General features: G+C 43.9%; 1 protein-coding gene across 5 annotated transcripts in view; it reads left to right on the forward strand.

Annotated features, from left to right (window-relative positions):
* Positions 1-26270, forward strand: part of grip2b (glutamate receptor interacting protein 2b) — a 382378-nt gene that overhangs the window by 234411 nt on the left and 121697 nt on the right. The gene's annotated exons all lie outside the window — the stretch shown is intronic.

Genomic DNA, 26270 nt, shown 5'->3' on the forward strand with positions numbered 1-26270 from the left:
TAAACCAGCAACATTCAGAATAACAATCAACAGAGCAAAACATGACACAAAACAATCCAAAAGTAGTCAAACAAAAATGAATAGTATCAACAACAGCACCGATATTAATAAGAATTCCAATATAGCAGGTATTACAAATCCCTTATTGACATTATCATCACAGCCATTTCTAAAAAATAAAAACATTTAAAAAAATGAATAATAATGTCACAGTGGCTTACACTTGCATCACATCTCATAAGCTTGACAACACAGCATGCCAATATTGTCCACAGAGATAAAATAAGTCAAATCTTAAGTTAATTTGATAGTTAAAACAAATTTAAATAATGCATCCCATATTCCAATGTATGACTCATTATTATCTAAACTAAATGCAGTTTTTTCTACTGATATCATCTCCATAGCTTGTGTATACCAGTCAGTATTTAGTATGTGTGTATACCAGTCAGTATGAGTTGGACTATCAACATCTATCCTTTTATCTACCTTTCAATGATAATTAATCGTAATAAGTATTGTAATCGTTTGTCAGCAGTATATATAATACTATTCAAGATGGCGATAAGCAAGGAGGTTTCTCACCTTCTTTATCAAAGTGCTGTCAGCTTTTCTTGGCCACATGGTCAAATAATTTGCAGGCCTACCCAATTAAAAAATGCACAGAGATTACCGATAAATGAAACAGACTGACTAGAACATTAAAAAAAAAAGTTGCTATAATTTGGCCATGTAGAGCAAAATATCTCTTTAATATTTAATTTATTTTAATTCTAGAATATTTAGAGTCTAATAAAAAAAACTTTCTCAGGCGTTGGGGTGCAATTCTTACACCTTTTGCCTGCAGTATGCGGACAGGATTCGCTAAATGTGTTTTTTTATTCACATGATCAAACAGTCAATTAGACTGGCGTGTGTGTGTACGTGTGTGTGTGTGTGTGTGTGTGTGTGGGTGTTCTGGCAATGCTTACTTAATGGGGACATCACTCTGTTTATACAGTCACATTTAGGCAGACCTGGGCAAATTAAGGCCCGGGGACCGGATGCGGCCCGTTAAGCTTTTCAATCTGGCCCGCCAGACCTTCCCAAATAATTTTTTTTAGATCATTAAGATGGAAACTGTAACTGCCATTATGATGTGCAGTGATGTTTTCAAATGACCGGAAGTCTTGAACTATACAAAGTATTTCAATGTTTGAAACCTGCGCTTTTGCATGATATACTAGTTACTATGGTAATCTAATTAGTTACTATGGTAATCTAAGTCACAGCAGCTCAGATGAGGCCCCAAGCAGTGTGGGTGGGGAGCGTTTCCACAGAGTGTTTCCAGAGCGGGTGTCAGGCACAGACGCGGAAGGAGAATTTGACAACAAAGTTCTAAAGCTTAGTGATGTATCAGATGTATCAGATTGTAGGTGGGCTTTTTTTTGTAACCCTTTGTGTTCATATTTTGCTGTTTGTTTCATTTTTGTTGCGTTTTGCTTGATTGTAAAATATGTCGAGAGGGGGTGTGACGTTCAAATGTTGTATTCAGTGTTTTATCGTTCATAGTTAATATTGTAAATCCCACATTCTTTATTTTCATGTACACACTGAGTGTCTCATTCATTAAAAAAATGTAAAATTCCATTCCGTTTTTTACGGCGATCTGTCATAACGTTTTTAACATTCAGACATTATTGTGAGGTTTTGTATTAATGTTCCTAAAAATAGATATACCGGCCCCTAGACACATTTTTTTCTCTAAATTTGGCCCCCGAGGCAAAATAATTGCCCAGGCCTGCCTTTAGGGGACCTCTGATGGTATGGGGACAAAAAAACAGATCCCCTAAAAGGAAACCTTTTTAAATGATAGTCAGATCCATTCTATATCCTTCTATATATGGTAGTTGGAGTTGCAGACAACTTCATTACTCATACTTGCCAACCCTCTCGGATTTTCCGGGAGACTCCCGAAATTCAGCGCCTCTCCCGAAAACCTCCCGGGACAAATGTTCTCCTAAAAATCTCCCGAAATTCAGGCGGAGCTGGAGGCCCCTCCAGCTCCATTCGGACCATAACGTCCTCCCAGCGCGGTAACAACACACAACAACAGGAGTCACGTTTTCGTCTACCGTAAAGCAGTTCGTCTGCCGTAAACAGCAATGTTGTGACACTCTTAAACAGGACAATACTGCCATCTGCTGTACATGCATATGTGACAATAACATCTACGGCTTTTAGAGAGTGCAGTGCACAACTTCGCACACAACAAGGAGACGAAGCAGAATGCATCATCAGAGAGGGTGTTCAGCATGGTTAGAAAAATAGTGACAGAGAATAAAACAAGGATGGACAATTCAACCCTTAACTCAACAATGAGTGTTACGTGTGTGTGTATGAGTAAATAAATGAACACTGAAATTCAAGTATTTCTCTTATTTATATATATATATATATATATATATATATATATATATATATATATATATATATATATATATATATATATATATATATAAATATATAAATATATATATATATATATATATATATATACATATATTTATATATATATATACACAATAAAATAAATATATATATATATATATATATATATATATATATATATATATATATATATATATATATATATCCATCCATCCATCCATCCATCCATCTTGTACCGCTTATCCGAGGTCGGGTCGCGGGGGCAGCAGCCTAATCAGGGAAGCCCAGACTTTCCTCTCCCGAGCCACTTCGTCCAGCTCTTCCCGGGGGATCCCGAGGCGTTCCCAGGCCAGCCGGGAGACATAGTCTTCCCAACGTGTCCTGGGTCTTCCCCGTGGCCTCCTACCGGTTGGACGTGCCCTAAACACCTCCCTAGGGAGGCGTTCGGGTGGCATCCTGACCAGATGCCCGAACCACCTCATCTGGCTCCTCTCGATGTGGAGGAGCAGCGGCTTTACTTTGAGCTCCCCCGGATGACAGAGCTTCTCACCCTATCTCTAAGGGAGAGCCCCGCCACCCGGCGGAGGAAACTCATTTCGGCGGCTTGTACCCGTGATCTTGTCCTTTCGGTCATAACCCAAAGCTCATGACCATAGGTGAGGATGGGAACGTAGATTGACCGGTAAATTGAGACCTTTGCCTTCCGGCTCAGCTCCTTCTTCACCACAACGGATCGATACAGCGTTCGCATTACTGAAGATGCCGCACCGATCCGCCTGTCGATCTCACGATCCACTCTTCCCCCACTCGTGAACAAGACTCCTAGGTACTTGAACTCCTCCACTTGGGGCAGGGTCTCCTCCCCAACCCGGAGATGGCACTCCACCCTTTTCCGGGCGAGAACCATGGACTCGGACTTGGAGGTGCTGATTCTCATCCCAGTCGCTTCACACTCAGCTGCGAACCGATCCAGTGAGAGCTGAAGATCCTGGCCAGATGAAGCCATCAGGACCACATCATCCGCTAAAAGCAGAGACCTAATCCTGCAGCCACCAAACCGGATCCCCTCAACGCCTTGACTGCGCCTAGAAATTCTGTCCATAAAAGTTATGAACAGAATCGGTGACAAAGGGCAGCCTTGACGGAGTCCAACCCTCACTGGAAACGTGTCCGACCTACTGCCGGCAATGCGGACCAAGCTCTGACACTGATCGTACATGGAGCGGACAGCCACAATCAGACAGTCCGATACCCCATACTCTCTGAGCACTCCCCACAGGACCTCCCGAGGGACACGGTCGAATGCCTTTTCCAAGTCCACAAAGCACATGTAGACTGGTTGGGCAAACTCCCATGCACCCTCAAGGACCCTGCCGAGAGTATAGAGCTGGTCCACAGTTCCACGACCAGGACGAAAACCACACTGTTCCTCCTGAATCCGAGGTTCGACTATCCGGCGTAGCCTCCTCTCCAGTACACCTGAATAGACCTTACCGGGAAGGCTGAGGAGTGTGATCCCACGATAGTTAGAACACACCCTCCGATTCCCCTTCTTAAAGAGAGGAACCACCACCCCGGTCTGCCAATCCAGAGGTACCGCCCCCGATGTCCACGCGATGCTGCATAGTCTTGTCAACCAAGACAGCCCCACAGCATCCAGAGCCTTAAGGAACTCCGGGCGGCTCTCATCCACCCCCGGGGCCTTGCCACCGAGGAGCTTTATAACTACCTCAGCAACCTCAGCCCCAGAAATAGGAGAGCCCACCACAGATTCCCCAGGCACTGCTTCCTCATAGGAAGACGTGTTGGTGGGATTGAGGAGGTCTTCGAAGTATTCCCTCCACCGATCCACAACATCCGCAGTCGAGGTCAGCAGAACACCATCCGCACCATACACGGTGTTGACAGTGCACTGCTTTCCCGGATGGTGGTCCAGAAACGCTTTGAAGCCGTCCGGAAGTCGTTTTCCATGGCATCCCCGAACTCCTCCCATGTCCGAGTTTTTGCCTCTGCGACCGCTGAAGCCGCACACCGCTTGGCCTGTCGGTACCTGTCCGCTGCCTCCGGAGTCCCATGAGCCAAAAGAACCCGATAGGACTCCTTCTTCAGCTTGACGGCATCCCTCACCGCCGGTGTCCACCAACGGGTTCTGGGATTACCGCCACGACAAGCACCAACTACCTTGCGGCCACAGCTCCAATCAGCCGCCTCGACAATAGAGGCGCGGAACAGGGCCGGCCCGTGGCATAGGCCGTATAGGCAAATGCTAAGGGCGCCGTCCATCAGGGGGCGCCATGCCAGTGCCACAAATGTTGGAGAAAAAAAAAAAGTTGTTACTATTATTTCTAAATACCAAAAATAATCTCACGTTAATTAAAATGCAAAGTAAAGCCTATTTAATAGAAATATTATTTGTTACAACATTACGCCCCCCCTCCTCCCCCCGCACGGTGCGCCCCCTCCCTTCCCGTATCATGACTCTTTTTGGATGTCACCACATCAAAAAATCAACACAAGATGTCAAAACGGCCAAAACTGTCAGGTGCCAAGGGAAGAAAAAAGAGAAAAGAAGAGGAGGAGAAACGAGAAAAAGACAGAGGTAGCAGGTAGGTAACGTTAGCCTACATGAAATTATTTGTCTGTTACAGAATGTGATAGTAACCTGGCTTTTTAGCATTAAGCTAATGTTACATGATTCGGCAATTGCTAATCAATAAATAGCTAGTTCTGTTTTAATGTCGGGTTAATATTGTGGAGGGGGCTAAATTGTTATGGAAAATAATATTGTAACGTTAGGTAATTACAGTACTCCCACCTTACATTCCTCAGGGACATTTGTATTAGATCTTTTAAGCAGGTGTTTTTTGTTTACATTATTGCCTTCTGGTTAGCTAATGTTTGCCCTGCAGGTAATAGTCACTTTTCCACCCCTTTATATATTAGGTATAGTTGTAAGTAAAAAAAAAATGTCAAAGACAAAGCTATTCGGGTTCTTGTGAGTATATACACTTCACTGCCGATGTGGGGGGGGGGGGGGGGGCGCCACTTAAAATCTTGCCTAGGGCGCCAGATTGGTTAGGGCCGGGCCTGGCGCGGAACATTGTCCATTCGGACTCAATGTCCAGCACCTCTCTCGTGACATGTTCAAAGTTCTTCCGGAGGTGGGAATTGAAAATCTCTCTGACAGGAGACTCTGCCAGACGTTCCCAGCAGACCCTCCAATGCGTTTGGGCCTGCCAGGTCTGTCCGGCATCCTCCCCCACCATCGCAGCCAACTCACCACCAGGTGGTGATCGGTAGAAATTTCCGCCCCTCTCTTCACCCGAGTGTCCAAAACATGAGGCCGCAAATCCGATGACACAACTACAAAGTCGATCATGGAACTGCGGCCTAGGATGTCCTGGTGCCAAGTGCACATATGGACACCCTTATGTTTGAACATGGTGTTTGTTATGGACAATCTGTGACGAGCACAAAAGTCCAATAACAAAACACCACTCGGGTTCAGATCTGGGCGGCCATTCTTCCCAATCACGCCTCTCCAGGTTTCACTGTCGTTGCCAACATGAGCGTTGAAGTCACCCAGTAGGACGAGGGAATCACCCGGGGGCGCACTTTACAGTACTCCCTCGAGTGCATCCAAAAAGGGTGGGTACTCTGATCTGCTGTTTGGTGCGTAAACACAAACAACAGTCAGGACCCGTCCCCCCACCCGAAGGCGGAGGGAGGCTACCCTCTCATCCACCGGGTTGAACTCCAACGCGCAGGCTTTGAGCCGGGGGGAAACAAGAATTGCTACCCCAGCTCGTCGCCTCTCACTGCGTGCAACGCCAGTGTGGAAGAGAGTCCAACCCCTCTCGAGAGAACTGGTTCCAGAGCCCTTGCTGTGCGTCGAGGTGAGTCCGACTATATCTAGCCGGAACTTCTCTACCTCGCGCACTAGCTCAGGCTCCTTCCCCCCCAGCGAGGTGACGTTCCACGTCCCAAGAGCTAGCTTATGTAGCCGAGGATCGGACCGCCAAGTGCCCTGCCTTCGGCTGCCGCCCAGCTCACAATGCACCCGACCTCTATGGCCCCTCCCATGAGTGGTGAGCCCATTGGAGGAGTGAACCACGTTGCCTCTTCGGGCTGTGCCCGGCCGGGCCCCATGGGGACAGGCCCGACCACCATGGGGACAGGCCCGACCACCATCGTGCCCCAACTCCGGGCCTGGCTCCAGAGGGGGGCCCCGGTGACCCGCGTCCGGGTGAGGGAAATCTGGGTCCTTTGTTTGTGTTCTTTATCGAGGTCTTCGAGCTGTTCTTTGTCTGATCCCTCACCTAGGACCTGTTTGTCTTGGGAGACCCTACCAGGGGGCATGAAAGCCCCCGGACAACATAGCTCCTAGGATCATTGGGACACGCAAACTCCTCTACCACGGTAAGGTGGCAGCTCAGAGAGGAGATATATATACAGGTAAAAGCCAGTAAATTAGAATATTTTGAAAAACTTGATTTATTTCAGTAATTGCATTCAAAAGGTGTAACTTGTACATTATATTTATTCATTGCACACAGACTGATGCATTCAAATGTTTATTTCATTTAGTTTTGATGATTTGAAGTGGCAACAAATGAAAATCCAAAATTCCGTGTGTCACAAAATTAGAATATTACTTAAGGCTAATACAAAAAAGGGATTTTTAGAAATGTTGGCCAACTGAAAAGTATGAAAATGAAAAATATGAGCATGTACAATACTCAATACTTGGTTGGAGCTCCTTTTGCCTCAATTACTGCGTTAATGCGGCGTGGCATGGAGTCGATGAGTTTCTGGCACTGCTCAGGTGTTATGAGAGCCCAGGTTGCTCTGATAGTGGCCTTCAACTCTTCTGCGTTTTTGGGTCTGGCATTCTGCATCTTCCTTTTCACAATACCCCACAGATTTTCTATGGGGCTAAGGTCAGGGGAGTTGGCGGGCCAATTTAGAACAGAAATACCATGGTCCGTAAACCAGGCACGGGTAGATTTTGCGCTGTGTGCAGGCGCCAAGTCCTGTTGGAACTTGAAATCTCCATCTCCATAGAGCAGGTCAGCAGCAGGAAGCATGAAGTGCTCTAAAACTTGCTGGTAGATGGCTGCGTTGACCCTGGATATCAGGAAACAGAGTGGACCGACACCAGCAGATGACATGGCACCCCAAACCATCACTGATGGTGGAAACTTTACACTAGACTTCAGGCAACGTGGATCCTGTGCCTCTCCTGTCTTCCTCCAGACTCTGGGACCTCGATTTCCAAAGGAAATGCAAAATTTGCATGGTTGGGTGATGGTTTGGGGTACTTTTCAGTTGGCCAACATTTCTAAAAATCCCTTTTTTGTATTAGCCTTAAGTAATATTCTAATTTTGTGACACACGGAATTTTGGATTTTCATTTGTTGCCACTTCAAATCATCAAAATTAAATGAAATAAACATTTGAATGCATCAGTCTGTGTGCAATGAATAAATATAATGTACAAGTTACACCTTTTGAATGCAATTACTGAAATAAATCAAGTTTTTCAAAATATGCTAATTTACTGGCTTTTACCTGTATATATATATATATATATATATATAAATAATAAAATAAATATATATATATATATATATATATATATATATATATATATATATATATATATATATATATATAGCTAGAATTCACTGAAAGTCAAGTATTTCTTATATATACTTGGTGAATTCTAGCTGTAAATATACTCCTCCCCTCTTAACCACGCCCCCAACCACGCCCCCAACCACACACTCCCGACCACGCCCCCCCCCCCACCTCCCGGAATTGGAGGTCTCAAGGTTGGCAAGTATGCATTACTGCTAAATAGCAGTTTTCAGTAATGTCACAGAAGATGCAGGATTTGCTTTAACATTTAAGTGGTGAAACTTCCTATTAGAGGACAGTTGTAGTGTTGTATTCATGTCATATTTAATTTGAATTTTTTTTTTTTTTAAATGGTCCTCAGTAGTCACGTACAAATTTGTGTGAATAATGCAAAATTATTTAAATTTGGTCCCCATGAACCATATGAACTCTTTTTTTCCCCAGGGTCCCCAGTAAGAATGATCAGCACATTACTTAAATCAATCCAGAGATTTAAAGATGTGTATGAGCTAACTGGGCAGTGGCCATTTTACCTATTTTTTTTATTTTTATGCCTCCACAACCTGTAGAAAGGGTGGTCCCCACAAGTGATAACCAAAAACGTGGTCCCCATTCCAAATGATAACCTTTTGTGTGAGTGGGTGTGAATGAGTGTGAATGGGGGAGGGAGGTTTTTCTTTGGGTTGATGCACTAGTTGAAAGTGTATCTTGTGTTTTTTCTATGTTGATTTAATGAATAAAAAATAAAAACATAAATAAAATATGAATAAGCGGTAGAAAATGGATGGATGGATGGATGATGGCATATCGGTGTTATGTGATCGGCTGCAGCTAATTTAATATATATGTTCTGGCTGTTCCCATCCCTGAACTATTGGACAAACACTTTTTTGTCTGTGTTCGCTGGCATAAGAATTTAACCGAATCCTCTAAGCAGACTTTTTTGGGGTAGCACCTCAGCCATTCTGTATTTTTTCAAACTGGAGAAGATTTGGCTGATGTTGAATAGTTGTTCTGCAAAGTTTCAAGAATTGGGGGGTGGTTTTCTGAGATATTTGGAAGAGAATGATCTCAAAATTAACTCTGATTGAATCACAATTGAAATGTGGGTGGTTGATGAGTTTTTTGTGTGCTTGTGGGTCGCCATAGCTCTCTAAGGCCATTCAGGAATGCAGCTGTCTGTAGTTTTATGTTAAATTCTGTCTGTATTTTCTTACTTTATTTATTATCATTTTTGTTTTTACTTGTTGGGGGAAAAAACAGCACATTTGATATATGTTTGACAACTTGTTTCAATGATATGTCTGAAAACAAATAAACAAATGGTAAAAAAAATAAAATAAATAAATAAATAAAAACCTGTGTGTGTGTGTGTGTGTGTGTGTGTGTGTGTGTGTGTGTGCGTGTGTGTGTGTGTGTGTGTGTGTGTGTGTGTGTGTGTGTGTGTGTGTGTGTGAATGTGTGTGTGTGTGTGCGTGATGAATGTTTGATCACGTCAGGGGAAATTTCTGACACATTTGGAGCGCAGGCGGCTGACATGTTGCTCATTAAGGGAGGAAGGTGAGCGATGGATGAGGAGCAAGACAGACAAATTAACTCCTTAATGAATGATTACAAAAACGACAAACAAAGTGAGATATAGCGCGAGGAAGAAGACGGTTGAGGAGATGAAGTTCAAAACTTGAGTGTCCAGTCCAGAAATAATCCAACAAGTCTACAATGAAAGTGGCTGCTACAGAATCCATCCATCCATTTTCTACCGCTTATTCCCTTTGGGGTCGCGGGGGGCGCTGGAGCCTATCTCAGCTACAATCGGGCGGAGGGCGGGGTACACCCTGGACAAGTCGCCACCTCATCGCAGGGCCAACACAGATAGACAGACAACATTCACACTCACATTCACACACTAGGGCCAATTTAGTGTTGCCAATCAACCTATCCCCAGGTGTACGTCTTTGGAGGTGGGAGGAAGCCGGAGTACCCGGAGGGAACCCACGCAGTCACGGGGAGGACATGCAAACTCCACACAGAAAGATCCCGATCCCGGGATTGAACCCAAGACTACTCAGGACCTTCGTATTGTGAGGCAGATGCACTAACCCCTCTTCCACCGTGCTGCCCGCTGCTACAGAATAATTATGCTAATTCAGCAATTATGGAGCCGCAGCTTTGAGTCATCAACACTGAGGCTCCTTTTAAAAGATGCATGATGTATTACGGGGTCACATGATGCAGCGAAAGCCGCCGCCGCCGTCGCCGTCTTTTGTGTCAGCAGCAGCCGAGGATCGCGGAGGCCGTGTCGCCACTCGGCAAACTTCAAACGATCCAATTTGTCTGCGTGGACGCTTTTAGCTGTTGTTTGCGAGGCGAGGAGCTTCTAATGTGCTCGCCCAAGCAGCTTTGCAGTGCGGGAACTCGACCTCATTCAGGCATTAATCTCCTCACAATACATGTGAGATCGCAACTTTTGCCGCATGGCAACAGTTTTATGGCACCAACACTTGCATTATTGCTTAGTTTTCAGCTGAAATATCCCTCTCTAGCTGGAGCAGATCTATGTGAACAAGATTCTTCTCAGAAGTAAGCACAACGTGGTCTCAATGTGAAGTATTCTAGCTAGGGATTACAAATCACCTTTCACATTTGAACCCTGTACCTGGGAATCCATACCCGTACTCAACAGTACTGATTTTCATCATGTGTTAAAGGCCTACTGAAATGCGATTTTCTTATTTAAACGGGGATAGCAGGTCCATTCTATGTGTCATACTTGATCATTTCGTGATATTGCCATAGTTTTGCTGAAAGGATTTAGTAGAGAACATCGACGATAAAGTTCGCAACTTTTGGTCGCTGATAAAAAAGCCTTGCCTGTACCGGAAGTAGCAGACGAGTAGCGTGACGTCACAGGTTGTGGAGCTCCTCACATCTGCACATTGTTTACAATCATGGCCACCAGCAGCGAGAGCGATTCGGACTGAGAAAGCGACGATTTCCCCATTAATTTGAGCGAGGATGAAAGATTTGTGGATGAGGAAAGTGAGAGTGAAGGACTAGAGGGCAGTGGGAGCGATTCAGATAGGGAAGATGCTGTGAGAGGCGGGTGGGACCTGATATTCAGCTGGGAATGACTAAAACAGTAAATAAACACAAGACATATATATACTCTATTAGCCACAACACAACCAGGCTTATATTTAATATGCCACAAATTAATCCCGCAAAACAAACACCTTCCCCCTCCTGTCCATATAACCCGCCAATACAACTCAAACACCTGCACAACACACTCAATCCCACAGCCCAAAGTACCGTTCACCTCCCCAAAGTTCATACAGCACATATATTTCCCCAAAGTCCCCAAAGTTACGTACGTGACATGCACATAGCGGCACGCACGTACGGGCAAGCGATCAAATGTTTGGAAGCCGCAGCTGCATGCGTACTCACGGTACCGCGTCTGCGTATCCAACTCAAAGTCCTCCTGGTAAGAGTCTCTGTTGTCCCAGTTCTCCACAGGCCAATGGTAAAGCTTGACTGTCATCTTCCAGGAATGTAAACAATGAAACACCGGCTGTGTTATCCGGCAAAACAGTCAGGGGGTGCATTCTACGGCGGGGGTGCGTTATCCGGCACAACACCTGCCGCAATACACCGCTTCCCACCTACAGCTTTCTTCTTTGCTGTCTCCATTGTTCATTGAACAAATTGCAAAAGATTCACCAACACAGATGTCCAGAATACTGTGGAATTTTGCGATGAAAACAGACGACCTAATAGCTGGCCACCATGCTGTCCCAAAATGTCTTCAACAATCCGTGACGTCACGCGCAGGCGTCATCATACCGAGACGTTTTCAGCAGGATATTTTGCGCAAAATTTAAAATGGCACTTTAGTAAGCTAACCCGGCCGTATTGGCATGTGTGGCAATGTTAAAATTTCATCATTGATTTTCAGACTGCGTGGTCGGTAGTAGTGGGTTTCAGTAGGCCTTTAAGAAAAGTTAATTGCTTGGATATGCTAACTGGCAACACTAAATTGACCCTATAGTGTGTGAATGTTGTCTGTCTGTCTGTGTTGGCCCTGCGATGAGGTGGCGACTTGTCCAGGTTGTATCCCGCCTTCCACCTGAGTGCAGCTGCGCCCCCAACCCTGGGAGGGACAAGCAGTAAAAACACTTTTTTTTTAAATGTAATATTTCAAAATGATCTGATTATGTTAATTGTGCGGTAATAGTGTTGTCTCGATACCAATATTTTGGTACCAGTACCAAAATTATTTTGATACTTTTCCGTACTTTTCTAAATAAAGGGGACCGCAAAAAATGGCATTATTGGCTTTATTGTAACAAAAAATCTTAGGGTACATTAAACATATGTTTCTTGTTGCAAGTTTGTCCTTAAATAAAATAGTGAACATACAAGACAACTTGTCTTTTATTAGTAAGTAAGCAAACAAAGACTCCTAATTAAGTCTGCTGACGTATGCAGTAACATATTGTGTCATTTATCATTCTATTATTTTGTCAAAATTATTAATTAATGAATTATTAATCTCCTTGTTCATTTACTGTTAATATTTGGTTACTTCCTCTTTTAACACGTTCTATATACACTTTTGTTAAAATGTAATAATCACTTATTATTCTGTTGTTTGATACTTTACATTAGTTTTGGATGATACCACAAATGTAGGTATCGATCCGATACCAAGTCGTTACAGGATCATACATTGGTCATATTCAAAGTCCTCATGTGTCCAGGGACATATTTCCTGACTTTAAAAACATAATATACATTTTTTTTAAACGAAAGAAGATGTTGTTATGCCAACAAATATCGACGTAATCATAGTAGTATCTACTCGATACGCTACTGTACTTGGTATCATTACAGTGGATGTCTGGTGTAGATCCACCAATGGTGTTTGTTTACATTGTGACGCCGGTGAGCTACGGTGTGTAGTGAAGCATGTTTAGCTATTCCTCGTCCTGCAGGGATGATACTTGTGAGAAACTTACTATATTTATCGCCATGGAGGCGAGGATTAGTGATTTAGAAGTAGCTAAAACACTACCGATGGCGGATGGACTTTAGCCGCTAACTAGCTAGCCATGTCTTAAAGCACCTCTTCCTGAGGGCGTTTCAGTGTTATAACTTCACCTTTATCTTTAGTTTTTAAGCCAATATGCGTCTGTTCTCCTTTTTCTGTCTACACACTGTGTCTGCTTGTAAGTACTCCGTGATTGTGCACTGCCGAACATGCTCGTCTGCTCGTAAACCAGCAATGACACGACGTGAAGGACCGGTACTTTTCAGAGGCGGTATAGTACCGAATATGATTCATTAGTATTGCGGTACTATACTAATACCGGTATACCGTACAACCCTATGCTGTGGTTTTAGTTACTAAATTTTGAGGTGTTTAAAATTGCCGTGTAAAATCGCTAATACTAGTAGTAGCCTGTCTATGGCTAATTAGCATCAAGCTTGCGCATTTTGGAAGAATGGAGCCTTACTTTACGTTTGTACGTTTTCTACCAACAATTCTTGCTTTGTTGGTGTTGAAAATTGCAACATTACTTAGAGGGAGGATGGCTGGGTCCGCCCTGAGTGCCGCTTAAGTGATTGATTACGTGAGCCAGTGTTTACGTGACGTCACGTACAACAACGGTATTGAAATATGGCACCGTCTGATTTTACGTGAATCAATACCCGGTAGTACCGACATACTTTGGTCGGTGCCTGTACCGAATTCGGTACCCATCCCTAATTTCAGCTCTGTGTGAACACTTTCTTTGAATCGAGGATGTATCAGAAGACCCCCCCTTTATATCCCTGCCTTTTCACCCTGAATGTTAGAATGTCCCAGCTGGGATGATCAAATCCATATTGGCATCCTCTGGAGAACTACTCGACGCGTTTCCACTACACGAAAGCCTGGAATATTTCTAGATCATTGTTAACCTTTTATTTTTTTCTAAAAAATAATGAGCTTCCATGTATGCTTCATTAACTGCAGTCTGTGTGTGGGTGTGTGTGTGTGTGTGTGTGTGTGTGTGTGTGTGTGTGTGTGTGTGTGTGTGTGTTCTTGTATTTCTACCCTTTTTGAGACATCAACAACGAAAAGTAACTTCCATATGAACAAGTTAGGACATAAATTATGGTCCCAATACGGAAAACCATTGCATCTAATAGAGAATGTCTCATTTGCACCCCTGGTGGTGAAATATATCAAAATTAGGGTGGTCCCAAAAAGGAGGGATTTTAAAAGTGTTCTCCCTCTGGTCAACATATGAAATAACAAGTGTGTGTAAGAAATTTAAAAAAGCCAAAATCAATACAAACAATTAATAAATATGTATATAGAGACAAACTGTATTAACTTGAAGTAAATAATGAAGATTAAAAACCAATTACAAACAAAAAATTAATATCTTATTAAAAAATTAATTAATAAAAAATTTAAAAAAATAAATAAAAGCAGTATGTGTCGACTTTTTTCTTATAAAATAGGGAACAATTTATCATATTCTTTCTGTTGCTGTAATATTGCAATATTTTCTCGTTAAATTATTGCTTTTTTGTGTAAAATTATTACTTTTTAATGCAAAATGGTGACATTTGTCATATACATTTCTGACTTTTATCAAAATGTTGCCAATTGTTTTGTTGTTCTTGAGTAAAACTCTGATTATTATTATAATATTACCAGCATTTGAAAGTTTTCTTATAAAATTGTGACTTTTGTCGAGTAAAATTACGACTCTTTTCATAAAATTGCCCAAATTTTAAGCTTTTCTTGTAAAATTGTGACCGTTATTGAGTAAAATTCCAACTTGTATCATAATATTGCACACATGTTCAGTTTTTCTTGTAAAATTTTGACTTGCCTTGAGTAAAATTACGACTTTTATTATAATACTGCCAAAATTCTAAGTTTTTCTTGTGAAACTGTGACCTTTTTCTTGTGAAATTCCAACTCGTTTTTCACAACAAGCGTTTTTATATTTGCATAGTTTGTATATATTATTAATGTTGTAAATACAAATCTTTATATAACTAGAAAGGGTGGTCCTAAAGAGGTAGGCATTTTTCTCAGATCTCAAGAAGGTCACAAATACAATAACGTGTGTGTGCGTGAGATGTGTGTGTGTGTGTGTGTGTGTGTGAGAGTCTATTTTAGTCAAGCTTGTTATGTTTTGGTGAGATGTGTTTTTGCATCCAGGGGATCTTTATTAGAAGTGGCAGAATATTTCTGGCAACCGTGGACATGTGTATGCATGTGCGTGTGTGTGTCTGTGCGTGTAAGTGTCTGTGTGTGTGTGTGTCTGTGTGTGCGTGGCTGCATATATGAAAGAACCATGCAACACATGACAAATGACTATAAACCAAATAGTAATATGGTAGGTCACAAAAGAGCAGTAGGAAAGGAGACAGGACGAGAACAAAGGCGATGCAGCCAATATTGTACTCACACACTTAAGTCTTTTGAGTGCGCAAGTGTGTTCACACTGAGTCCAGCAGAATGCAGTGCACTATACACTCAGAACGGTCGAAAGGGCGAGTGCTCAGTGCTGGTCACTTACCTCCATCAGTAGTTGCCATCTTAGTTAAACAGTGGAAGTCAAGTCCATTTTATTTATGTAGCGCCAATTCACAAAAGAATATCAAAGTGTCTTCCGGCTTCTCGTATATTGGAGAAAACTAACTAAACCCCAAATGAGCAAGCACTTGGCGACAGAGGCAAGGAAAAACTACCTCTGGGGTAGAAACCTGGGTAATCTTGCCTCATTGGAGCGTTTTTATCTCATTTATCGGTTATCGCAGTGGTTCTTAACCTGGGTTCTATCGAACTCTAGGGGTTTGGTGAGTCGGGCTCAGGGGTTCGGCGGAGGTCAAGATACACCCGACTCATCGTGTAAATAAAAACTTCTCCCTATCAGCGTATTACGGATACGGCAACAGCTGACTGGTTTGCAGGTGTGTAATTTGTTGTGAGTTTATGCACTGTGTTGGTTTTGTTGTTTGAACAAGGTGATGTTCATGCACGGTTCATTTTGTGCACCAGTAAAAAAACATGGTAACACTTTAGTATGGGGAACATATTCACCATTATTTAGTTGCTTATTAACATGCAAATTATGAACATATTGGCTCTTAACTAGTCATTATAAAGTACTTATTAATGCCTTGTTCGGCATGGCCTTATTATAACCCTAACCCTCTAACCCTAACCAAATAACTCTAAATTAAGTCTTTATTACTTAGAATATGTTCCCCTAGTGTCTAAATAACTCTAAATTAAGTCTTTGTTACTTAGAATATGTTCCCCATACTAAAGTGTTACCAAAAACATATAACTTTGTCTTGAATTTAAAAAAAAAAAACATTTTATTTTTCACTAAAGAAGGGTTCGGTGAATGTGCATATGAAACTGGTGGGGTTCGGTACCTCCAACAAGGTTAAGACCCACTGGGTTATCGGTAGGGTGTCCTAATCTGATATTGAAATTGGATATCAGTGCAATATCAGAAAAAAAAAAACAAGTATCGGCTTACTAGTATTGTAGGGTATACCGGTATTAGTATAGTACCGCGATACTAATGAATCATATTCGGTACTATACCGCCTCTAAAAAGTACCAGTCCACCAGCCCCCGCCGCCCCGTTGTCGTGTAGAGCAGAGGAGCATGTTCGGCAGCGCACAATCACAGAGTACTTACAAGCAGACAGTGTGTAGACAGAAAAAGGAGAACGGACGCATTTTGGCTTAAAAACTAACTATAAAGGTGAAGCTATAACACTGAAACGCCCTCAGGAAGAGGTGCTTTAAGACATGGCTAGCTAGCTCGCGGCTAACGTCCGTCGGCAGTGTTTTAGCTACTTCTAAATCACTAGTCCTCGCCTCCATGGCGACAAATAAAGTAAGTTTCTTACAAGTATCATCCCTGCAGGACGAGGAATAGCTAAACATGCTTCACTACACACCGTAGGAGGATACAATAGCTCACAGTAGGTAAACATTGTAGGCTACTAGGAACTAGCAGCTGCATAACAGCTAAGCACACGACAGCTTACAAGCTAGACATACGTAATAGGCGTCCTTCATTGAACAATATTGCGGTCTAAAACAGCACATTTGTCAATATAAACAAGCATTATATATTTATAGTTGCATATTACTTACACTTAGTCTCCAAGGCAGAAGCCTATTAGAAAGTATTCAGTAAATAACGTGTCCGCATCATTTCACTTGATGCATCATGAGCTCATTCTAATGAATTATTGTGACTACTAAGTGTTGCCAGAAAACAAATTACTATCCCACTTCAGTTTAAAGACAGCATATGTCTTATAAGTAGGGTTGTGCGGTATACCGGTATTAGTATAGTACCGCGATACTAATGAATCATTTTTGGTACTATACCGCCTCTGAAAAGTACCGGTTATTATGTTTATAAAGTCAGGAAAAATGTCCCTGGACACATGAGGACTTTGAATATGACCAATGTATGATCCTGTAACTACTTGGTATCGGATTGATACTCAAATTTGTGGTATCATCCAAAACTAATGTAACGTATCAAACAACAGAAGAATAAGTGATTATTATATTTTAACAGAAGTGTAGATAGAACATGTTAAAAGACAAAGTAAGCAGGTATTAACAGTTAATGAACAAGTAGATTAATAATTCATTTTCTACCACGTGTCCTTAATAATGTTGACAAACAAATAGAACTGCATATGTCAGCAGCTAAATTAGGAGCCTTTGTTTGCTTACTTACTAATAAAAGACAAGTTGTTTTGAATGTTTACTATTTTATTTAAGGACAAACTTGCAATAATAAGCATATGTTTAATGTACCCTTAGATTTTTTGTTAAAATAAAGCCAATAATGCAATTTTTTGTGGTCCCCTGTATTTAGAAAAGTACCGAAAAGTATAAAATTAAATTTGGTACCGGTACCAAAATATTGGTATCGGGACAACACTACTTATAAGTTAGAGTTTTTCACACCTAACATTGTTGTCCTCTGTTTGAGTTTTTTCACTTGATCAAACATTTTCTAACACTCTACATTACAAAATAAAAGTATGCAAAATAATTAGTGCTGATATCGTATTAGATTAATACTATTATCAGTCAATACTTAGAGACTCCAATATCGGCATGTGAATGAAAAAGTTGTTATCGGTGCACCCCAAGTTTATTAGATTTATCAGTGTGACGTCATAATTCTTCATAGTGTTGTGTATAGACTAAAGGGGAGGTGACGGCTCAGACACCAGGGGGCAGTATATACAATAATTTATTATATATAATAAATATATATAATAATAAACAATACAACTAAACTATAGAAATAGAGTGTGTGACTAAAATACAAGAGTGTGTGTGTGGTGTAAGACTATGTGTGTAGATATCTGAAGTGTGTTACCAAGTGTTGATGAGAAAAGGCAGACAAGTCCAAAGATGGCAAGGCAAAAGGGGTCCAAGATCAGCGAGGGGTCCGTGGGGCAGAGAGAGACGTCAGAGTCCAGGGGCGAGTGAGGAGTCGGGAAAGAAGAAGGCAGTCCAAAACACCGGGGAAACAACGGGAGATATCGAGGAGGGAAGACTCGGGAAGGCACTGCGGAAGAGCAACAGACGTCAGAATCACGGAGGGAAAAACAACACAGTAAGAGCGCATAAGGCTTACGGTACACAAAGAGGTAACTAAGTTCCCGCCCCGATCCTTGGGTCCACTGGTCTTTTATACATCTCGCCCTCATCAGTCCCAGGTGTGCAGGCTTGTCGCTGCGTGGGCGTGCTGCGTGGGCGTGCTGCGTGGGCGTGCTGCGTGGGCGTGCTGCGTGGGCGTGCTGCGCTCAGCGCGAGCAGGGGCGTGTCCGAGCGCGCTGTCATCGGCTCTTCCAAGTGCTCCCGCAGAGGAGGGAGAAGTAGACTGCGCGTGCGCCGTAACAGTATCCCCCCCCTATGGACAGATTCCAGATGTCCAACATACTCACGAAACAAGGGAGTGTGGAGGGGAGAACTGGTGGTGGGTCGCCGGCCCCAGTGTCCCCGAATCCACCGAGGACGAGTCTGATGGTGGCGGCGAGAAGAACGCCGCTGAAGCCGGCGAGGCGGGCGACCAAGGGACGGCCACCATCTTGGCCGTCGGGAAGGCGGATGTGATTGGCGCCATGGTGCGTCTCGCCGGAAACGAGGATATGACGTCGGCGGCGGCGTGGAGGAAGACGTCATCGGCGAGGCAGGCGTGGAGGAAGACGTCATCGGCGAGGCAGGCGTGGAGGAAGACGTCATCGGCGGCGTGGAAGCGGCAGACGTCATCGGCGGCGTGGAAGCGGCAGACGTCATCGGCGCCGAGGAGGGCAGCTGAGGAGTTGACCGAGGTGCTGAAGCCGGCGCTGCCGGCCGAGGGGCAGAGGTCGGCGCTGCCGGCCGAGGGGCAGATGTCGGCGCTGCCGGCCGAGGGGCAGATGTCGGCGCTGCCGGCCTGGGAGCTGGCGGAGACGAGGGGACCAGCCTGGTAGCTGGTGCTAGCTCAGAGGCTAGCCTGGGGATTGGTGCTAGCTCAGAGGCTAGCCGAGGGGCTGATGCTAGCTCGGAGGCTAGCCGAGGGGCTGGTGCTAGCTCGGAGGCTAGCCGAGGGGCTGGTGCTAGCTCGGAGGCTAGCCGAGGGGCTGGTGCTAGCTCGGAGGCTAGCCGAGGGGCTGGTGCTAGCTCGGAGGCTAGCCGAGGAACTGGTGCTAGCTCGGACGCTAGCCGAGGAACTGGTGCTAGCTCGGACGCTAGCCGAGGAACTGGTGCTAGCTCTGACGCTAGCCGAGGGACTGGTGTTAGCTCTGACGCTAGCTCGGGGACAAGTGCTAGCTTGGACGCTAGCTCGGGGACAAGTGCTAGCTCGGACGCTAGCTCGGGGACAAGTGCTAGCTCGGACGCTAGCTCGGGGACAAGTGATAGCTCGGACGCTAGCTCGGGGACAAGTGCTAGCTCGGACGCTAGCTCGGGGACAAGTGCTAGCTCGGACGCTAGCTCGGGGACAAGTGCTAGCTCGGACGCTAGCTCGGGGACAAGTGCTAGCTCGGGGACAGGTGCTAGCTCAGACGCTAGCTCGGGGACAGGTGCTAGCTCAGACGCTAGCCAGGGGGCTGGTGCTAGCTCGGACGCTAGCCAGGGGGCTGGTGCTAGCTCGGAGGCTAGCCAGGGGACTGGTGGTTGCGGCTGGGAAAAGCGGAAGACAGGTGGAATTAGTCTGGCAGAGGGTAGCCTGTCTTGGTGCAGCTGCGCCACCCCATCAGCACAGCCACCAGTACTACCCCCCCTCTCCGAAAGCGGATGCCAGACGCTTCTCTCTGGCTGAGGAACAGTCACTAAGGGTGGGAGGAGGGTGTCCAGGCGACGGGTAAATTCCTCCTTGCTCACATCACTGCTAAACATGCCTTTCCACGACAGTTTGGCAGGACACGACAACTCCTCCGGTGTGGAGCGAAAAAAAGAAAAAGACATGGTGAATGGGGCAAGAGGCAGAAAAAAAAAAAAAAAAATTGTCACAGGGGGCGGAACGAAAGTCACTAGGGGCGGGGCTAAGGAACTGTGCCGTCAGGTTCTTAATAATTTTGGCGGGAACTTACTGTTGTGTATAGACTAAAGGGAAGGTGACGGCTCAGACACCAGGGGGCAGTATATACAATAATGTATTATATATAATAAATATATATAATAATAAACAATACAACTAAACTATAGAAATAGAGTGTGTGACTAAAATACAAGAGTGTGTGTGTGGTGTAAGACTATGTGTGTAGATATCTGAAGTGTGTTACCAAGTGTTGATGAGAAAAGGCAGACAAGTCCAAAGATGGCAAGGCAAAAGGGGTCCAAGATCAGCGAGGGGTCCGTGGGGCAGAGAGAGACGTCAGAGTCCAGGGGCGAGTGAGGAGTCGGGAAAGAAGAAGGCAGTCCAAAACACCGGGGAAACAACGGGAGATCTCGAGGAGGGAAGACTCGGGAAGGCACTGCGGAAGAGCAACAGACGTCAGAATCACAGAGGGAAAAACAACACAGTAAGAGCGCATAAGGCTTACGGTACACAAAGAGGTAACTAAGTTCCCGCCCCGATCCTTGGGTCCACTGGTCTTTTATACATCTCGCCCTCATCAGTCCCAGGTGTGCAGGCTTGTCGCTGCGTGGGCGTGCTGCGTGGGCGTGCTGCGTGGGCGTGCTGCGTGGGTGTGCTGCGCTCAGCGCGAGCAGGGGCGTGTCCGAGCGCGCTGTCATCGGCTCCTCCAAGTGCTCCCGCAGAGGAGGGAGAAGTAGACTGCGCGTGCGCCGTAACACATAGCGGACCAATATTAATGAAACACCCCTGGCAACTGACAACAGTTATAGGTCCATGCTGACATTGACGAGGATAGGGGCCCCATTGAAGGAAGGGGAGGGGTAACCAAACAAAAAGTGACAGCGAGGTCTCAACCTCATTTGAAGCAACGGTTACATGCCAGAAATCAAAATATGGATGATGAGGTTGCCAGATCCAACACTGACAACGTCAACAGACGTCATCGGTCCACTTTGTTCTATTTTTTACAGCGCATGAAGATATTTATTTCCCAAGTTAGAAACATGTTTCTGGGTTGCTCCAGATGTGAACGACAAAAGCAGCCCTGTACCTGCACTTTTATGTTCTCCTCCACATCACCTGCGCCACGCTGAAGGGGGGGGGGAAACCAACTTGTTTTTGGGCTTAAAAGTGCATCCGCCTGTATCGCCTCGCACAGTTTGACAACGTGGAGGAGGAACACGTTTGTTTGTGAGCAGTCACCAGGCGGCGTTCACTCTGATACGATGTTCCCACCTGTTCTTCGAACGCCTAAAATTAAACCTTGTCATCCTGCAGGGATCACACAAAACCTATAGATGCAAAGCAATCAACAAAGTTATAAATATTGGAGAAATGTCCCGACATAAGCATGAGGCAGAGTTTCTCAACTCATATCGATATGTTGTCATTTCAACCTTGTCTTTGATAAAGATGAAGGATGTACGGTTGAACTTGTTACGTATGTCGGGGGAAGAAGACGACACAACGGCAGAGATCAGTTCAATAGGTTTATTGAAACTGATGCTGATGATGTGTTGGGGTTTGTATGCTACTAAACGTGAATGGTGCAAGACGATGTGTAGGATTAACAATGTAAATGTTGCCGGAGTTTGTTGTAAGTGCGTGTTGGATGAATCCTTCGTCAGACCAAAGGGGCCAGGCAAAAAGGCAATCCGTGGGCAAGCGAGAGGTCGGGGGCTGGAGAGAGGCAACGAGGTCCGTGTCCAAGCATGGGTCGAGGATCGAGGAAAGCGGTCAAGAATCCGGTGGGAAATTGAGGCACACAACTCGAACACTGCGGGGGACACAGAGGACATAAGACACGGGCAAAGGGAAAGCACAGAGAGAACAAGTAAGCAGAGGGAAGCCAGAGACGGGATGCTGTCTACAAAGAGTGAACTACGTTCCAGCACTGGATCTTCAGGTCCGCTGGTCTTTATGCTGTCTGCCCTAATCAGACCCAGGTGCGCAGATTGATGATTGCCTGTAGCCTTGCAGGCGCGTGGCCTCGATGTGGGAAGAGCGAGCAGGGGCCTGTCCCGGCGCACTTTTAGAGGAGGTGTCGGCTGCGTTTGCAGCAGATGACATGCGGGATTGCACATTCGCCGTGACAGAACTTTTAGAAAGGATGTGTACATCAATGATAGAAGGACAAGTAAACGACTCGGGCTAGGGCTGTCTTCGAAGAATCAATCGAAGATTCGACAATTTGTCTGACTGTTGGCTGGGCGATATGGCTGAAAACTGTATCAATATATAAGTGTTTTATATTGTCAATATCGATAATTATTGATTTTTTTTTATAACCTATATAATAAATAAGGACTAGAAAAATAATGTTTAAAATGTAAAAAAAAAAAAAAATGTTGTCCTTCTTCTGATTATTATCCCCTCAGCTATCAAGGCAGAAAGGAAATGTCAACACCACCATGGAAAACACTCGAAATTCAAAAATCACATTAAACACTTAACAAAAACCTCTTAAAACAAGGTGTAAAAATAAGTAAAACCTAACTCATGCTTAATAAAGTGTAGCAAAATAGTGCAAAATGTGTAAATGTAAACGTAGAAAAACCTGAGAATAAATATGTTCCGCAGGTTTAGTACTAGGAAGTTACGAGTGTGGTGTGGTACTACTAGAGTTGTACGGTATACAGGTACTAGCATAGTACCGCGATACTAATTAATCGTATTAGGTACTATACCGGCTCCAAAAAGTACCGGTAGATTAATAATACATTTTCTACCACTTGTCCTTGATAGTTTTCACAAAAAAATAGAATGCTAAATGACACAATATGTTACTGCTTATGTCAGCAGACTAAATTAGGAGCCTTTGTTTGCTTACTTACTAATAAAATACAAGTTGTCTTGTATGTTCACTATTTTATTTAAAGACAAACTTGCAATAAGAAACATATGTTTAATGTATCGTAAGATTGTTTGTTAAAGTAAAGCCAATAATGCCATGTTTTGTGGTCCCCTTTATTTATAAAAAAATATCGAAAGGTACCTAAGAGTATCGAAATACCTTTTGGTACCAGTACCAAAATATTGGTATCGATACAACTCTAGGTACTACTGGTCTTGGTGGAGACGAGCACATTGTATAATTTACGGACCACATTGGTCTGATTACAGTCCGTAACAGAAAACAGCCAGCAAGAAGTTTTTCCACAACGGACATGGAAGAGTTGGACGAAGAGACGTGGCTGGTGCTTAAAGTGATGGAAGCAGAGACGCTCTGCTTTTCTCCCGAGGAGATTAACAGTTTGATGTGGGGTCCTGACGGTTCTCTGGTCCCCATCGACTCCGTTTGGCCCAGGACTTAGGCATAAGACTCTTCGGCTGCTAAGGTCCTGGCGCCACTCGTGTCCGCCTTCTCGACGGATATGGCCATTCCGTGGTCGCCCGCCTTGCCTGATGCAGTGGCGTTCGACTCGCCGCTGCCACCTGACTCATCTCTGGTGGATTCAGCGACATTTGGCCTGGCAACCCACCACCAAATCCTCCCTGCGCTCTCCCGTGACTTTTGAACTTGTTCTGTTTTTTTGTTTTTTCCTGGGGACGTCTGGAATCTGTCCTTGAAGGGGTGGGGGGTACTGTGATGATCCGTTGCCCGGATCATGTTTTGTTTTAGTTTAAGACTTTCATAGTTCTGTTTTCAGCACCCCTGGGTTCGTGTTCCTAGTTGCCATGGGTGCTGATTATGTTCACCTGCCTCTGGTTAGTGGTCGGGAAGCTTAATTTGGAACACAGTATATATACAGTACAGGCAAAAAAATTGGACACACCTTCTCATTCAATGTATTTTCTTTATTTTCATGACTATTTACATTGTAGATTGTCACTGAAGGCATCACAACTATGAATGAACACATGTGGAGTTATGTACTGAACAAACAAAGGTGAAATAACTGAAAACATGTTTTATATTCTAGTTTCTTTAAAATAGCCACCCTTTGCTCAGATTACTGCTTTGCACACTTTTAGCATTCTCCCGATGAGCTTCAAGCACACCTGTGAAGTGAAAACCATGTCAGGTGACAACCTCTTGAAGCTCATCGAGAGAATGCCAAGAGTGTGCAATGCAGTAATCAGAGCAAACGGTAGCTATTTTGAAGAAACATGTTTTCAGTTATTTCACCTTTTTTTTGTTAAGTACATAACTCCATGTGTGTTCATTCATAGTTTTGATGCCTTCAGTGACAATCTACAATGTAAATAGTCATGAAAATAAAGAAAATACATTGAATGAGAAGGTGTGTCCAAACCTTTGGCCTGTACTGTATACTGTATATATATACCGGTAGGTAACGCACGGGTAAATCTTGCTTTGATTTTTGTCTGAGACCAGGGATATTGGGCTTGAAAAGGTTGGTGACCACTGCTGTAGACCTTTGCCTGAAACCTAGAATTGCCCTGATGTGCCCTCTAGGCCACATGATTGCAACCCAGTTATTATCATTAATATGCCAAATAACATATCGTGATATATATACTCCGGCTTCCTCCCACCTCCAAAGGTTAGGTTGATCGGCAACACTAAATTGTGTGAATGTGAGTGTGAATGTTGTCTGTTTATCTGTGTTGGTCCTGCGATGAGGCGGCGACTTGTCCAGGGTGTACCCCGCCTTCCGCCCAAATGCAGCTGAGATAGGCTCCAGCACCCCCGCAACCCCAAAAGGGACAAGCGGTAGAAAATGGATGGATGGATATATATTGTCAGATTGTTAAGAGTTTAGTCGCGTGTCATTTGGACTATTGTTCTACAGTCTGGGCGTCTGCTGCAAGCGGTGAGATCAGTAAGCTCCAGATCGTCCAGAATAGGGCAGCACGGCTGGTTCTGGGTTGTTCACTAAGAACCAATGTTAACCAAATGCATGCTTTTCTTTCCTGGCTAACAGTGCAGGTTGTCAGCTAATACTCTAATATTGTTCAAATCAGTAACCAGTAGTAAAACTCCTGCTTTTCTCACGGCCCAAATAGTTTACAGTAGCGCTATGCATAATCATAATACCAGGGCGTCTAGTGAGGGTCATTTAGTACTCCCTTGTCCCAGGAAGAATGCATTGCGGAAATATGTTATTTATAGATATGTATCGCTCTGGAATAACCTGCCTCGAATTCTCACCGGCATTGAAAGTAAACAGGTTTTTAAAAGGAAACTAATATTTTATCTGAGTCTGTTAGTTTGCGTGTTGATGCTTTTTGTTTGGTTTTGTATGGTGTAATTATATTTATATGGTAACTAATATTCTGAGACTGTAAATTGCTTGTTGATGATTTGTATTTGTGTCTGTATTGTGTAGTTATAACTATATGCTTTTACTTGTAATTGTATTGAGTTTGTGGACCCCAGGAAGACTAGTGGGTTGTTGTGGCAACCAGCTAATGGGGATCCTTAATAAAAATCCAAATCAAATATTGTTGTCGCAAGAGGCTGCAATATATATGCATGAATGAAATACGTTTATTTCGGTCATATAATCAACCATCAACCATTTTGTGTGATCAATTTAAGAGTACAGATTATACATATTTAACAATCATACACATGTACACACAAAAAGAAAGATTAAGAATA

Source organism: Nerophis lumbriciformis, linkage group LG38, assembly GCF_033978685.3.
Source record: "Nerophis lumbriciformis linkage group LG38, RoL_Nlum_v2.1, whole genome shotgun sequence".
NCBI classification, from domain to species: domain Eukaryota; kingdom Metazoa; phylum Chordata; class Actinopteri; order Syngnathiformes; family Syngnathidae; genus Nerophis; species Nerophis lumbriciformis.